Raw genomic sequence first — 13,728 nt, 5'->3', positions numbered from 1 at the left:
CTAAACGTTGAAAATCAGAAACCTGGCCCCCACCATATCATGACGAAATCCTGTGGAAGGCAGCTTGCTGTCTAAACGTTGAAAATCAGAAACCTGGCCCCCACCATATCATGACGAAATCCTGTGGAAGGCAGCTTGCTGTCTAAACGTTGAAAATCTGAAACCTGGCCCCCACCATATCATGATGAAATCCTGTGGAAGGCAGCTTGCTGTCTAAATGTTGGTTATAACATGTATCATCAAAGCCATGAGCGTGCAGCTTTACCCTATTCCCATGGAAACTGAATACAACAGGACATAGGGTGCTATTTGGGACACAGCCAGAGGTCGTCCCAGTGCCCTGGTGATTAGACAGCAGGGACAGGAGCAGTAAGATAGATACTTCCTCCTGACCCTAACACACCCGACCGTCAGCCAGACATCAGAGAATATCTTACAGAAGACTGGGATCGCTCAGCTAGCTCATTATGTTATGTTAACACACACTGAGTGGACAAAACATTAAGAACACCTGCTCTTTCCTTGACCTAGACTGACCAGGTGAATCCAGGTGAAAGCTATGGTCCCTTTTTGATGTCACTTGTTAACTCCACTTCAAATCAGTGTAGGTGAAGGGGAGGAGACAGGTTAAATAATTATTTTGTAAGCCTTGAGACAACTGAGACATTGATTGTGTATGTGTGCCATTCAGAGGGTGAATGGGCAAGACAAAATATGAAAGTGCCTTTGAACAGGGTATGGCAGTAGGTGCCAGGCGCACTGGTTTGAGTGTGTCAAGAACTGTAACGCTGCTGGGTTTTTCATGCTCAACAGTTTCCCATGTGTATCAAGAATAGTCCACCACCCAAACGACATCCAGCCAACTTGACACAACTGTGGGAAGCATTGGAGTCAACATGGGCCAGCATCCCTGTGGAATGCTCAGTGTGTAGACGACTGGTATGAACTGCAGGGTTAGGGTCAATTCCAGAACATTCCAATGCAAGAATGGAAAAATCCCCATTGAAAATAAATAAATTACACATTTCTACTTTTGAATTGGAATGTCAATGCATTTCAATGAATTGAGTGAATTGAAACTCCAAACGTTCAGTCCATACTGTAAGCTGTCCAACACCACAGAGTCCAACACCACAGAGTCCAACACCACAGAGTCAAAGTTATGTTGTTGTGTGGTACATACAGTGGGGGAAAAAAGTATTTAGTCAGCCACCAATTGTGCAAGTTCTCCCACTTAAAAAGATGAGAGAGGCCTGTAATTTTCATCATAGGTACACGTCAACTATGACAGACAAAATGAGGAAAAAAAATCCAGAAAATCACATTGTAGGATTTTTTATGAATTTATTTGCAAATTATGGTGGAAAATAAGTATTTGGTCAATAACAAAAGTTTCTCAATACTTTGTTATATACCCTTTGTTGGCAATGACACAGGTCAAACGTTTTCTGTAAGTCTTCACAAGGTTTTCACACACTGTTGCTGGTATTTTGGCCCATTCCTCCATGCAGATCTCCTCTAGAGCAGTGATGTTTTGGGGCTGTCGCTGGGCAACATGGACTTTCAACTCCCCTCCAAAGATTTTCTATGGGGTTGAGATCTGGAGACTGGCTAGACCACTCCAGGACCTTGAAATGCTTCTTACGAAGCCACTCCTTCGTTGCCCAGGCGGTGTGTTTGGGATCATTGTCATGCTGAACGTTTCATCTTCAATGCTCTTGCTGATGGAAGGAGGTTTTCACTCAAAATCTCACGATACATGGCCCCATTCATTCTTTCCTTTACACGGATCAGTCGTCCTGGTCCCTTTGAAGAAAAACAGCCCAAAGCATGATGTTTCCACCCCCATGCTTCACAGTAGGTATGGTGTTCTTTGAATGCAACTCATTATTCTTTGTCCTCCAAACACGACGAGTTGAGTTTTTACCAAAAAAGTTATATTTTGGTTTCATCTGACCATATGACATTCTCCCAATCCTCTTCTGGATCATCCAAATGCACTCTAGCAAACTTCAGATGGGCCTGGACATGTACTGGCTTAAGCAGGGGGACACGTCTGGCACTGCAGGATTTGAGTCCCTGGCGGCGTAGTGTGTTACTGATGGTAGGCTTTGTTACTTTGGTCCCAGCTCTCTGCAGGTCATTCACTAGGTCCCCCTGTGTGGTTCTGGGATTTTTGCTCACCGTTCTTGTGATCATTTTGACCCACGGGGTGAGATCTTGCGTGGAGCCCCAGATCGAGGGAGATTATCAGTGGTCTTGTATGTCTTCCATTTCTTAATAATTGCTCCCACAGTTGATTTCTTCAAACCAAGCTGCTTACCTATTGCAGATTCAGTCTTCCCAGCCTGGTGCAGGTCTACAATTTTGTTTCTGGTGTCCTTTGACAGCTCTTTGGTCTTGGCCATAGTGGAGTTTGGAGTGTGATTGTTTGAGGTTGTGGACAGGTGTCTTTTATACTGATAACAAGTTCAAACAGGTGCCATTAATACAGGTAACGAGTGGAGGACAGAGGAGCCTCTTAAAGAAGAAGTTACAGGTCTGTGAGAGCCAGAATCTTGCTTGTTTGTAGGTGACCAAATACTTATTTTCCACCATAATTTGCAAATAAATTCATTAAAAATCCTACAATGTGATTTTCTGGATTTTTTTTTCTCAATTTGTCTGTCATAGTTGACGTGTACCTATGATGAAAATTACAGGCCTCTCTCATCTTTTGAAGTGGGAGAACTTGCACAATTGGTGGCTGACTAAATACTTTTTTTCCCCACTGTAAGAGGGTGACTTCATGGATACTGCCTGACTGCCTGGCTGGCTGACTGGCTGGCTGCTGAAAATGTGCTTGTTTAAATGTACTGGAGTGACTTTTGGGCTGTTGAGTTTTAGTTCAGTGGAGTGTACTGTCCCACTCCCAGCCCACAGCTGGTCTGGTGGAGTGTACTGTCCCACTCCCAGCCAACAGCTGCCCTGGTGGAGTGTACTGTCCCACTCCCAGCTGGCCTGGTGGAGTGTACTGTCCCACTCCCAGCCCACAGCTGGCCTGGTGGAGTGTACTGTCCCACTCCCAGCTGGCCTGGTGGAGTGTACTGTCCCACTCCCAGCCCACAGCTGGTCTGGTGGAGTGTACTGTCCCACTCCCAGCTGGCCTGGTGGAGTGTACTGTCCCACTCCCAGCTGGCCTGGTGGAGTGTACTGTCCCACTCCCAGCTGGTCTGGTGGAGTGTACTGTCCCACTCCCAACTGGTCTGGTGGAGTGTACTGTCCAACTCCCAGCTGGTCTGGTGGAGTGTACTGTCCCAGCCCACAGCTGGTCTGGTGGAGTGTACTGTCCCACTCCCAGCCCACAAGCTGGCCTGGTGGAGTGTACTGTCCCACTCCCAGCTGGCCTGGTGGAGTGTACTGTCCCACTCCCAGCTGGCCTGGTGGAGTGTACTGTCCCACTCCCAGCTGGTCTGGTGGAGTGTACTGTCCCACTCCAAACTGGTCTGGTGGAGTGTACTGTCCAACTCCCAGCTGGTCTGGTGGAGTGTACTGTCCCAGCCCACAGCTGGTCTGGTGGAGTGTACTGTCCCACTCCCAGCCCACAAGCTGGCCTGGTGGAGTGTACTGTCCCACTCCCAGCTGGCCTGGTGGAGTGTACTGTCCCACTCCCAGCTGGTCTGGTGGAGTGTACTGTCCCACTCCCAGCTGGCCTGGTGGAGTGTACTGTCCCACTCCCAGCTGGCCTGGTGGAGTGTACTGTCCCACTCCCAGCTGGTCTGGTAGAGTGTACTGTCCCACTCCCAGCCCACAGCTGGCCTGGTGGAGTGTACTGTCCCACTCCCAGCTGGCCTGGTGGAGTGTACTGTCCCACTCCCAGCTGGCCTGGTGGAGTGTACTGTCCCACTCCCAGCTGGCCTGGTGGAGTGTACTGTCCCACTCCCAGCCCACAGCTGGTCTGGTGGAGTGTACTGTCCCACTCCCAGCTGGCCTGGTGGAGTGTACTGTCCCACTCCCAGCCCACAGCTGGTCTGGTGGAGTGTAATGTCCCACTCCCAGCCCACAGCTGGTCTGGTGGAGTGTACTGTCCCACTCCCAGCCCACAGCTGGTCTGGTGGAGTGTACTGTACCACTCCCAGCCCACAGCTGGTCTGGCGGAGTGTACTGTCCCACTCCCAGCTGTTCTGGTGGAGTGTACTGTCCCACTCCCAGCCCACAGCTGGTCTGGTGGAGTGTACTGTCCCACTCCCAGCTGGCCTGGCGGAGTGTACTGTCCCACTCCCAGCTGGTCTGGTGGATTGTACTGTCCCACTCCCAGCCCACAGCTGGTCTGGTGGTGTGTACTGTCCCACTCCCAGCTGGCCTGGTGGTGTGTACTGTCCCACTCCCAGCCCACAGCTGGTCTGGTGGAGTGTACTGTCCCACTCCCAGCTGGCCTGGTGGAGTGTACTGTCCCACTCCCAGCTGGTCTGGTGGAGTGTACTGTCCCACTCCCAGCCCACAGCTGGCCTGGTGGAGTGTACTGTCCCACTCCCAGCCACAAGCTGGCCTGGTGGAGTGTACTGTCCAACTCTCAGCCCACAAGCTGCCCTGGTGCTGGTGGAGTGTACTGTCCCACTCCCAGCCCACAGCTGGTCTGGTGGAGTGTACTGTCCCACTCCCAGCCCACAGCTGGTCTGGTGGAGTGTACTGTCCCACTCCCAGCCCAGAGCTGGTCTGGTGGAGTGTACTGTCCCACTCCCAGCCCACAAGCTGGTCTGGTGGAGTGTACTGTCCCACTCCCAGCCCACAGCTGGTCTGGTGGAGTGTACTGTCCCACTCCCAGCCCACAGCTGGTCTGGCGGAGTGTACTGTCCCACTCCCAGCTGGCCTGGTGGAGTGTACTGTCCCACTCCCAGCTGGTCTGGTGGAGTGTACTGTCCCACTCCCAGCTGGCCTGGTGGAATGTAGTGTCCCACTCCAAGCCCACAGCTGGTCTGGTGGCGTGTACTGTCCCACTCCCAGCCCACAGCTGGTCTGGTGGCGTGTACTGTCCCACTCCCAGGTGGCCTGGCGGAGTGTACTGTCCCACTCCCAGCTGGTCTGGTGGAGTGTACTCTCCCACTCCCAGCCCACAGCTGGTCTGGTGGCGTGTACTGTCCCACTCCCAGCTGGCCTGGTGGCGTGTACTGTCCCACTCCCAGCTGGCCTGGTGGCGTGTACTTTCCCACTCCCAGCCCACAGCTGGCCTGGTGGAGTGTACTGTCCCACTCCCAGCCCACAAGCTGCCCTGGTGGAGTGTACTGTCCCACATGAAGCCCACAGCTGGTCTGGTGGAGTGTACTGTCCCACTCCCAGACCACAGCTGGTCTGGTGGAGTGTACTGTCCCACTCCCAGCCCACAGCTGGTCTGGTGGAGTGTACTGTCCCACTTCCAGCTGGCCTGGTGGAGTGTACTGTCCCACTCCCAGCTGGTCTGGTGGAGTGTACTGTCCCACTCCTAGCCCACAGCTGTTCTGGTGGAGTGTACTGTCCCACTCCCAGCCCACAAGCTGGCCTGGTGGAGTGTACTGTCCCACTCCCAGCTGGCCTGGTGGAGTGTACTGTCCCACTCCCACCCCTCAGCTGGTCTGGTGGAGTGTACTGTCCCACTCCCAGCTGGCCTGGTGGAGTGTACTGTCCCACTCTCAGCTGGTCAGGCGGAGTGTACTGTCCCACTCCCAGCTTCCCTGGTGGAGTGTACTGTCCCACTCCCAGCCCACAGCTGGTCTGGTGGAGTGTACTGTCCCACTCCCAGCCCACAGCTGCCCTGGTGGAATGTACTGTCCCACTCCCAGCCCACAGCTGGCCTGGTGGAGTATACTGTCCCACTCCCAGCCCACAGCTTGTCTGGTGGAGTGTACTGTCCCACTCCCAGCCCACAGCTGCCCTGGTGGAGTGTACTGTCCCACTCCCAGCTGGTCTGGTGGAGTGTACTGTCCCACTCCCAGCTGGCCTGGTGGAGTATACTGTCCCACTCCCAGTACACAGCTGGTCTGGTGGAGTGTACTGTCCCACTCCCAGCCCACAGCTGGCCTGGTGGAGTGTACTGTCCCACTCCTAGCCCACAGCTGGTCTGGTGGAGTGTACTGTCCCACTCCCAGCTCCCAGCTGGCCTGGTGGAGTGTACTGTCCCACTCCCAGCCCACAGCTGGCCTGGTGGAGTGTACTGCCCCACTCCCAGCCCACAGCTGGCCTGGTGGAGTCTACTGCCCCACTGCCAGCCACTGCTGGCCTGGTGGAGTGTACTGTCCCACTCCCAGCTGGTCTGGTGGAGTGTACTGTCCCACTCCCAGCCCACAGCTGGTCTGGTGGAGTGTACTGTCCCACTCCTAGCCCACAGCTGGCCTGGTGGAGTGTATTGTCCCACTCCCAGCTGGCCTGGTGGAGTGTACTGTCCCACTCCCAGCCCACAAGCTGCCCTGGTGGAGTGTACTGTCCCACTCCCAGCCCACAGCTAGCCTGGTGGAGTGTACTGTCCCACTCCCAGCCCACAGCTGGCCTGGTGGAGTGTACTGCCCCACTCCCAGCCCACAGCTGGCCTGGTGGAGTCTACTGCCCCACTACCAGCCCACAGCTGGCCTGGTGGAGTGTACTGTCCCACTCCCAGCTGGTCTGGTGGAGTGTACTGTCCCACTCCCAGCCCACAGCTGGTCTGGTGGAGTGTACTGTCCCACTCCTAGCCCACAGCTGGCCTAGTGGAGTGTATTGTCCCACTCCCAGCTGGCCTGGTGGAGTGTACTGTCCCACTCCCAGCCCACAGCTGCCCTGGTGGAGTGTACTGTCCCACTCCCAGCCCACAGCTGGTCTGGTGGAGTGTACTGTCCCACTCCCAGCTGGTCTGGTGGAGTGTACTGTCCCACTCCCAGCCGGTCTGGTGGAGTGTACTGTCCCACTCCCAGCCTGGTGTTGAGCGTGTTAGGAGAAGTGAGCCCCTGCTGATCTCAACACTGGTATCAGGTTACCACTCTAATAATTAGCATGTACAGTACATTGTTTTCCAACATTGAGAATCTCTCTCTACTCAAACTTCTATTGATGCCAGCAGTGGCTGTGGCAGTGTGTGTAAAACTTTGATGAAAAATGACAAACTTAACTGGAAATAGTTATACATATACAGTAGGTATATTATATAACCATTACCTCCTCACATTGACTAGGGGAGGCGGGGGGGCAACTGTAACAGGGGGAAGATGGAACACCTTGAGTTTCTCCAAACAGAAACCAGACAGAGTGATGAAACTCACTCAGTACATCCATTTAGGTTCTCTCCCTGCTTGAAAAGTTTCTATCAAATATCTCACTATTTGCTTGTTTAGGTGCAAATGAAAGTTGTTTTTCCACCGGCTGCATTTTTCTTATACTGTCCTGAGCATTACTGTCCAAGAATTCAAACTAGCATTATTTCTCAAGACTATATGTTGGTTAAACAGTAGCTAGGTTACCATCCAATTGGCGACAGATTTTCATGCCAATATTCTAAAATCTGCATAAAGAAAATATACACATTTTCCCAAGAGTGATGTTTCCACCAACTGACTTGTTGCCAATAAAATTCAGTGCGTGATGCCATAGTGCACACAAAATTTACTTTTTCGCTTAAGTTCTCATGTACCGAATAAAAATCTTAAGTTGAATGTGTTTCCATCGCATTTTAAAGTCACTGATAGTTTTGTCACAAAAACTGTTGCATTAAATAGCAAAATGTGCCTACTTGGTCTTGGCACATGCACTCTAGCCAACAGCTCGCAGATACAGTGCGGGTACTGTAGGATAGTCTACATTATGAGATTATTATGGATAAGAGCCAGAATATTTGTATTTGTCAAACTGCAGTCAAGCATCGATCATCATGTCACCAGAATAAGACCCTGGATATGTATTGGAAAGCAGCATCAAGCTCATCACCGTGCGCTTTCACCACCCTGTGAAGTTCTTAATTTATTTAATCTGTAGCCTAATAAACTGTATGGTTGCCCTGTTCCTGAGTCGGTGGGAGGACCACACATGATATCATCGCGTGACTCCAAGTTTACTTAGATAAAATTGATATTATTTGCGCATAAAAAGGTGCTTCCACCACCATTTTACCTACAAAAATAACCCATCATGTCGAACTAACATTTATAAAAGTTGTACCGAAACTTCCGTTTCCATCACAGCTGTAGTGGTTTCTTTTTATTTGGTATGACTTTACTCGCTTAGAAACTGTGGATGGAAATGTCACATGCTCGCAGGTGTGACTAATAATGAGGTAAATGCAGGAAGCAATCTCATTGGTTAAATAGTATGTTCCTACTTGTATTTAAACCCCTCCCTCTGTGTTCTAGGTGGCCGCCCACAGGAAGTGATGCAGTCCAGAGGAATAGTGGAGCCCTGTTTGTAGAGAGCACATGGCTACGGTGGATTGTGATATAAACTTTAAATGAAATAGATGCCTGCCTCCTGGTCTGCATCGCCTCCTGTGCCCCCTTTTTGGTTCCTGTGTTTTTGGTTTTAAAAAATTGTAATGGTTTCAAATAAGTTCCTGAGCCAGAGAATGGTCACTAACTAGAAAGAGGAAAAGTACATTCTAAACCTAATGGAACCATGCCTTATACTTATTAAACATTTGAAAAATACTATTTTTTCCCTTTTTTTTATGGTCTCAACTACACTCAACCCAGATCCAAAAGAACCTGTCACTTTTCCACCATGTGACAGAAACATGGTTATTGACATGGCACTATTGTAGTCTCTTGCGAGGCACATTGTCATGGCTGCTGGGTTGGAGACAACTGTAACGCAGTGTTGCATGAGCCAAGCAGCCAAATTATAAAAACATGACTGGCCTAGTTCAAGGGGTCTTTGAGCAAAATACACGTTTACAATTGCCCTCAGTCTCCCCTACTCATTGATGGAAGTTGTCACTCAGATATCTGGTCTTTAGGTTATCAGTAACAGCATTGTTCAGTGCATACGCAATGAGACTAGTCCACAACTGATACAAAAAGCTCACAAATGAAACATTAAGTACAAACAATTATTTTATTAATACTTGAAAATAAATATGAAAGCTTGGTTTAAATGTCAACTCACAAAACGTACATTTAGCTTCAAATACAAAACCTTAACTAAAGAATTATCTTTGATCAACAAATTGAAATTCATTGTTCAGGTACGTAGTGTAAAACTAGTTAAAAAGAAATGAAGAGCTTTGGTAGAGAATTCTTCTCCATTTTATTTAACCATCATTTTACCAGTTAAGTTGACTGAGAACACATTCTCATTTACAGCAACGACCTGGGGAATAGTTACAGGGGAGAGGGGAGTGAATGAATGAGCAAATTGGAAGCTGGACATGATTAGGTGGCCATGATGGTATGAGGGCCAGATTGGGAATTTAGCCAGGACACCGGGGTTAACACCCCTTCTCTTACGATAAGTGCCATGGGATCTTTAGTGACCGCAGAGAGTCAGGACACCCGTTTAATGTCCCATCCGAAAGACAGCACCCTACACAGGCCAATGTCCCCAATCACTGGGATATTTATTTTAGGCCACTTCCAGCAGCATCTGGTCTGTTATCCAGGGACCAACCTGGGTTAGCTTCAGAGACAAGCCAGCAGTGGGCTGCAGGGTGGCAGGAGAAACAATAATATGACTTCAGTAGACTGGTACATTTAAGCTCGCTGCGGGCCCGAAGATAATTGAGTAACTCATCTTTGCAAGACAGTGGGAACATTCATACCAAATGACACCATATTCCTTATATAGTGCACTACTTTTCATTACAGCCCTATGGGCCCTCAAAAGTAGGGCACTATATAGGGAATAGGGTGGTATTTGGGACACAAACAGTGAGACTGATCAAATATGTCACAGCATCAATCAGTCATTTAATCACTTCAAGGCAGCAATCAATCATATTCCAGTCTAAGAGAGCATCGAGTTAAGACGTTATACTGGTCTGGTACACTCTAGTGGTCTGCTATACTCCTCTAGTCTAGTGTAATGACTATTTAACTGGTCTGCTATACTCATCTAGTCTAGTGTAATGACTATTTAACTGGTCTGCTATACTCATCTAGTCTAGTGTAATGACTATTTAACTGGTCTGCTATACTCCTCTAGTCTAGTGTAATGACTATTTAACTGGTCTGCTATACTCATCTAGTCTAGTGTAATGACTATTTAACTGGTCTGCTATACTCATCTAGTCTAATGTAATGACTATTTCAACACTATATGGTCAGAGACATCACATTTTGCTGATATACCGTTTGTATATGGCAGAGATAACAAAGATCAAAATACAATGGAGTGTAATTACAGTATACATACATTGAACAAAAACATAAAACATGTTGCTCCCATGTTTCATGAGTTGAAATAAAAGATCAGACATTTTCTATAGGCACAAAAAGCTTATTTCTCTCAAATTTTGTGCACAAATTTGTTTACACCCCTGTTAATGAGCATTTCTCCTTTGCCAAAATAATCCATCCACCTGACAGGTGTGGCATATCAAGAAGCTCATTAAACAGCACGATCATTACACAGGTGCATCTTGTGTTGGGGACAATAAAAGTCTATTCTAAAATGTGCAGTTTTGTCACACAACACAATGTCACAGATGGAATTGGCATGCTGACTGCAGGAATGTCCACCAGAGCTGTTGCCAGAGAACTTAAATGTTAATTTCTCTACCATAAGCCACCTCCAACATCATTTTAGAGAATTTGGCAGTACGTTCAACCGGCCTCGCAACCACAGACCATGTGTAATCACACCAGCCCAGGACCTCCACATCCGGCTTCTTCACCTGCGGGTTCATCCGAGATGATATACCCGGACAGATGATGAAACTGAGGAGTATTTCTGTCTGTAATAAACCTCTTTTGTTGGGAAAAACTCATTCTGATTGGCTGGGCCTTGCTCCACAGTGGGTGGGCCAGTCTCCCAATTGGGTAGGCCTATGCCCTTCCAGGCCCACCCATGGCTGTGCCCCTGCCCAATCATGTGAAATCCATAGATTAGGGCCTAAGGAATTTATTTCAATTGACTGATTTCCTTATATGAACTGTAACTCTGTAAAATCGTTGAAATTGTTGCGTTTTATATATATATATATATATATATATATATATATATATATATATATATATATATATATATATATATATATATATCCTTATTAATTAGTATAACCAAGTTAAAAGCCACTAGAGACAGACAATTACACAGTAGATGTTAATCAGATCAACTGAAACAAAACAAAATAGCTATATTTGGAAATAAATAAAAGGAATGATAATATTGAGAAGAGGTTTATACTGTGTACTGAAGCAGTATATTAACAGTATAGGCTACCATAGCAATGCTGGCATTGATCCATCAGCTCTGTCAGAATGCTACTGTATGCAGTCATATATAGCACCTCATACAGTAGCACACTACTTTACTCCTACAGCACTACTACTGGTATACTACTACTGGTATACTACTACAGGCATATTACTGCAGCACTACTGGTATATAGTCGTGGTCAAAGGTTTTGAGAATGACACAAATATTAATTTTCACAAAGTCTGCTGCCTCAGTTATGATGGCAATTTGCATATACACCAGAATGCTATGAATAGTGATCAGATGAATTGCAAAGTCCCTCTTTGCCATGAAAATGAACTTAATCCCCAAAAAACATTGCCACTGCATTTCAGCCCTGCCACAAAAGGACCAGCTGACATCATGTCAGTGATTCTCTCGTTAACACAGGTGAGTGTTGACGAGGACAAGGCTGGAGATCACTCTGTCATGCTGATTGAGTTAGAATAACAGACTGGAAGCTTTAAAAGGAGGGTGGTGCTTGAAATCATTGTTCTTCCTCTGTTAACCATGGTTACCTGCAAGGAAACACGTGCCGTCATCATTGCTTTGCACAAAAAGGGCTTCACAGGCAAGGATATTGCTGCTAGTAAGATTGCACCTAAATCAACCATTTATTGGATCATCAAGAACTTCAAGGAGAGAGGTTCAATTGTGAAGAAGGCTTCAGGGCTCCCAATAAAGTCCAGCAAGCGCCAGGACCGTCTCCTAAAGTTGATTAAGCTGAGGGATCGGGGCACCACCAGTGCAGAGCTTGCTCAGGAATGGCAGCAGGCAGGTGTGAGTGCATCTGCACGCACAGTGAGGCGAATACTTTTGGAGGATGGCCTGGTGTCAAGAAGGGCAGCGAGGAAGCCACTTCTCTCCAGGAAAAACATCAGGGACAGACTGATATTCTGCAAAAGGTACAGGAATTGGACTGCTGAGGACTGGGGTAAAGTAATTTTCTCTGATGAATCCCCTTTCCGATTGTTTGGGGCATCCGGAAAAAAGCTTGTCCGGAGAAGACAAGGTGAGCGCTACCATTAGTCCTATGTCATGCCAACAGTAAAGCATCCTGAGACCATTCATGTGTGGGGTTGCTTCTCAGCCAAGGGAGTGGGCTCACTCACAATTTTGCCTAAGAACACAGCCATGAATAAAGAATGGTACCAACACATCCTCCGAGAGCAACTTCTCCCAACCATCCAAGAACAGTTTGGTGACGAACAATGCCTTTTCCAGCATGATGGAGCACCTTACCATAAGGCAAAAGTGATAACTAAGTGGCTCGGGGAACAAAACATCGACATTTTGGGTCCATGGCCAGGAAACTCCCCAGACCTTAATCCCATTGAGAATTAGTGGTCAATCCTCAAGAGGCGGGTGGACAAACAAAAACCCACAAAAAAAGCATTGATTATGCAAGAATGGGCTGCCATCAGTCAGGATGTGGCCCAGAAGTTAATTGACAGCATGCCAGGGCGGATTGCAGAGGTCTTGAAAAATAAGGGTCAACACTGCAAATATTGACTCTTTGCACTACTATTGGTATACTACTACAGCACTACTACTGGTATACGACTACAGCACTACTACATCACTACCACTGGTATACTACTACAGCACTATTACTGGTATACGACTACAGCACTACCACTGGTATACGACTACAGCACTACCACTGGTATACGACTACAGCACTACCACTGGTATACGACTACAGCACTACCACTGGTATACGACTACAGCACTACCACTGGTATACGACTACAGCACTACCACTGGTATACGACTACAGCACTACCACTGGTATACGACTACAGCACTACCACTGGTATACAACTACAGCACTACTACTGGTATACTACTACAGCACTATTACTGGTATACAACTACAGCACTACTACTACTACATCACTACTACTGGTATACGACTACAGCACTATTACTGGTATACTACTACAACATCACTACTACTAGTATACTACTGGTATATTACTACTGGCATATTACTACAGCACTACTACTGGTACACTACTACAGCACTACCACTGGCATACTACATCACTACCACTGGCATACTACTACAGCACTACTACTGGTATACTACTACTACTACTACTGGTATACTACTACTACTACAGCACTACTACTACAGCACTACCACTGGTATACTACTACATCACTACACTACTACTGGTATACTACTACAGCACTACTATTGGTATACTACTACTACAGCACCACTACTGGTATACTACTACAGCACTACTATATCACTACTACTGGCATACTACTACTACTACAGCACTACTACTACTACTGGTATACTACTACAGCACTACCACTGGTATAATACTACTCCAGCACTACTACAGGTAT

Source organism: Coregonus clupeaformis, chromosome 17 (assembly GCF_020615455.1).
Source record: "Coregonus clupeaformis isolate EN_2021a chromosome 17, ASM2061545v1, whole genome shotgun sequence".
Lineage (NCBI taxonomy): Eukaryota > Metazoa > Chordata > Actinopteri > Salmoniformes > Salmonidae > Coregonus > Coregonus clupeaformis.
The sequence above is the reverse complement of the archived record's forward strand: the minus strand, read 5'-3'. Positions refer to the sequence as shown.